Below are 3,892 nucleotides of genomic sequence, written 5' to 3'. Positions count from 1 at the left end.
CGCGCAAAAACGTAACTAAAAGTCCTCCAAAAATCACCTGGAAAATACAGTGCTTTTAGAACACTAAATAAACACTTTCGGATGGAGAACCAAAAAAATACAAGTTGTGATAATTGAAAACCCCTCACCCCCTTAAAACATGGAGCAACGTTGGGAACATAAAGGAAACACAAGGAATATTTTTGCTTGAAAAAGCTAATGAATAGAACAGAAAAGATAGAAATATAGACTTAGAAAAGACCTATAGTACTGAAATAGCCGAAAAAGAGATGAAAAAAACCTTAAGCTTCATTGAAGTAAATAATCAAAATATAAGAAAAAAATGGTTTAAGTTGAAAATATAGCCAGACAGAAGTGAAGTAAAAGAAATTGGATGAAAAAAGACTAGACTTTGATATACTTGCACACTGAGCTGACCGAACAAGGTTAGAACGAGATTTTTGTACTTTATTAGTACAAAATAAGTAGCATATTGGGCTAGGAGCCACCGTGACTGTGGTGTAACCCTGGCCTAGATTAAATAGAAATACTGAAGAAATGCGTCAGGAGGAGATGGAAAATTATGCCGTTCATGTTGAAGTCGGTTTTGGAAAAATGACTAGCATGACATAAACAATTATAAAAGGCATATCAATCGCCTTAATTACCTAAGTTGAAGTTGAATTTAATGCAAGACAACCAAAAGTTGGGAAGTTAAAGTGGAAATAGTCATGTTCACTTATATGTCTTAAAATAAACTACCGTATGCCATGAACGCAAGGTATATTCCCTGCAGAAGGACAACTTTGTTTGATAAGAGAATAGCCCAAGAGCAAACTGTGGAAACAAATGGAAATTGTAGCTATTACTAATTCAATGTTGTGTTCAGGCTCATAACAGTCCTGTAAGCATTAGCAGTCACACAAGAGAACCTGGAAATGTGTATTGAGCAACCGGAAGAAAATTGTCGTAAGCAGGCATTAGATGGAGGCAAAAGTACGTTGATAATATCATAACAGGTAAAAGGGTGAATAGCTCAATTTTGACCCTATCAAATCTAAAGTGTAAGCGGAGCCTTGTCCAAAAAGGATATTAAAGCTGAAAAACAAATTACAGGCAAAGACGTTATTAAACTGTCTCAAGTACCCGAAATTCCAAAAGAATTTGAAAGTTCAAAAGGCTGTATAAGCAAACTGACACAGAGTAAGCTAAAAACAGTTACAGACACAATTTTTTTTCGAAATAGAATGAAGAAAAGTTGTAAAACAAAGATTAAAAATAAAACAAAAAGAAACGGAAAAAAATGTATATAGTGGTACCAAATGTTAGTGAGGAAATATATAAAATAAAGGTATTTTTCAAACTGTTAATAAATATGAAAATTTTATTGTATAAAATTGCAAATATATGAAATTGCAAAAGTGTAAATTTTAATTGTGAGAATTGTTAATAAGATACTGGCTAATCAGAATTCTCGGTGATAACGTACAAATTTGTTTTTTAGCTTACATTTTTTTTCATAAATAAATAGCGAATATAATATTTACCTTTGTAAAATTATGGTACATGAATTTTAAATTGTAAGGGTACGTAATCATTGGCTGTTTTTTAACACTTAAATTATGTAAAAAAAGTAACATGTCATTTTAAATGATCAATATAAATATATTGAATTAAGACATTGTGTACTTTTGTTTTTGGTTTTGCTTTTTGTATTATTCAAGAAGTATTCTGTATTCATACTTTAGAAGCAATTAACAAAGCAATTGGAAATAATTCCAATGCTAGTGTATCCAGTGTTTTAATTTTCATAAATGCTTTAAATTATAACCAGTAGTTTAATGTTCTATCTAAGTATTATGACTTCACAATGCTCGTGTATATACCGTGTTTTATTTTAGAAGTAACTTTAAGTGTTAACTGGTGGTTTAATGTTATATATCAGCTTTGTGACTCCTAGTTAACAGATAAATATTTTTTTATTGTTTAATAATTCGTTAAATGATTAATAATTCTATATTAAGTCTAAAAAAGAATGACGCAACAAGTTAGAAACATAACGTTTCTATTTAAGTGGCATATTATGTTTAAAGTAAAAAGAAAAAAAATAATTAAAAGTAATTAACCTGTCGCTTAAAAAAGAGAATACAGTTATATATAAACTTTGGGTGAAAGAGGTCCCAGCTTCAAGTGCTGGATAGGTCCAGCTTTTGTAATTACCAGGGATGATTTTTAATTAATAAGAAGCCGACATATTTTCTTTGAATTTTGTTTGCAGCTACCGCTGAAGCCCAGGTATTGCTGCAATCTAGATAGCTTGCAGCTACCCCTGCAACCACCATATATCAGTTACTATGGGCCAGAGATCGTTCTTTACTGTAATTAGGAGCTATGGGTTTTTATATTTCTTAACATTGGACGTGATCGTCTCTTACTAGGTTGCTAGCTACCGCTGCAACCCGGACCACAATATTCTTCAAATGAGGCATGTAATTTCTTTCCGTTTTTTTTCTTCTAAGCTAGCTGGTCACTGGAAAATTATAGAGAGCTGTATAATGGTTAATTTTAAACGACATTACTATATTAGTGCCTTTTGTAATTAAAATAACATCAGGAATCATCGGATTCATCGAGTCATCAGATATAGCTATAGTAGCTATTGTTATTAACATCCTATTGCATGCGAAAATAAAAATATTACTTTTAACATTATAAAACGTATGTAGATATTTTTATGTAAAATGTAGTATTTCTTTTAGGGTTGTAACAAAAAATACAATTCTTTTAGGGTTTAAAAAAACCTGCTTGTTTTAGGATTTTAAATAAAAAATCCGATTCGCCAACTGAAATTAGATTAATTCCTGAAAATTTTAAATAGAATAATTTTATTTAGCTGCTAACTGCAAAATTATTTATGATGTCTGAGAAATAGTTTTTATTTTTTAATTCAAACAAATAAAGAAAAAATTAAAATTAGTTTTGTTTTTTGTTAGTTTCTAACTACTTAACATAAACAGAATCTAATTCGTCATTTGAAACTAAAATAATATCTAAAAATTTTAAACAAAATGATTTTATTTAACTGCAAACTGCAAAAATTTTTATGGTGTCTGAGAAATAATTTTAATTTTCTAATTCAAACCAGAAAAATACCTCAAAATTTTTAAATTAGTATACTTTTCGTATTGCTTCAAGTGACTCGTTACGTCAGTTTATGGGCTGAAAATATATTATTGAATTGAATAATTATTAAGATGAATTCTTGGATTGATCATATTAAAAGTCAGTTGCTATCAAAAGGTATTTCGGAAGCCGCTATTATTGGTGTTGATGGGTCAGTTTGGGCAAAGTCTAGGGAATTTTCTGCCACAGCAGCTGAATTGAAAGTGTTTGTATCAAAATATGATTCAGATGAGTTTTCTGAGAACGGTATTATGATGGGAGGAATGAAGTATTTCTACCTTTCAAGGGATCATGGTGTTGTACGGGCAAAAAAGGGAAAAAATGGCTTTCATGCAATGAAGCTGAAACAATTGTATATTATAGCTCTGTATGATGTGATAAACTGCCCACCACCTGAAGCTGCAATTACAGTGGAAAATTATGGTAATTATTTATCTAAAAGTGGGTATTGAAAAAGCAATTTAAGCATAGAAATCTGAAAGGAAAATGTAACAGCATGAAACTGTTTGAAATGGAAGTTGTAAGGATTTTAAATGAGAAACCTGGGTTTTGGTGGTAGTAATATAGTGAGGGACGATCGCGTCCCCATAATAAAAACTACAATCACTTACAACCCTTGAATTGACTGTGGAGGGAGCGTCATCCTCAAACCAAATAACAGAAAGTTTACTATACAGGGGTTTCAGAAAAGGCGGTTCTAATGGTGTACTTTTTGTTTTGATCTGACTCT

At 30.8% G+C, this 3,892-nt stretch overlaps 1 pseudogene; it reads left to right on the top strand.

Moving 5' to 3' along the window:
* Window positions 1-3,233: 3,233 nt before the first annotated feature.
* On the top strand, window positions 3,234-3,614 carry LOC148950917 (profilin pseudogene; annotated as a pseudogene).
* Window positions 3,615-3,892: the final 278 nt, after the last annotated feature.

The sequence above is a fragment of the Artemia sp. Qi Xiang Cuo genome, chromosome 6, assembly GCF_049724085.1.
Source record: "Artemia sp. Qi Xiang Cuo chromosome 6, ASM4972408v1, whole genome shotgun sequence".
Classification (NCBI taxonomy): Eukaryota; Metazoa; Arthropoda; class Branchiopoda; order Anostraca; family Artemiidae; genus Artemia; species Artemia sp. Qi Xiang Cuo.
This window is presented reverse-complemented; position numbering and strand designations above follow the sequence as displayed.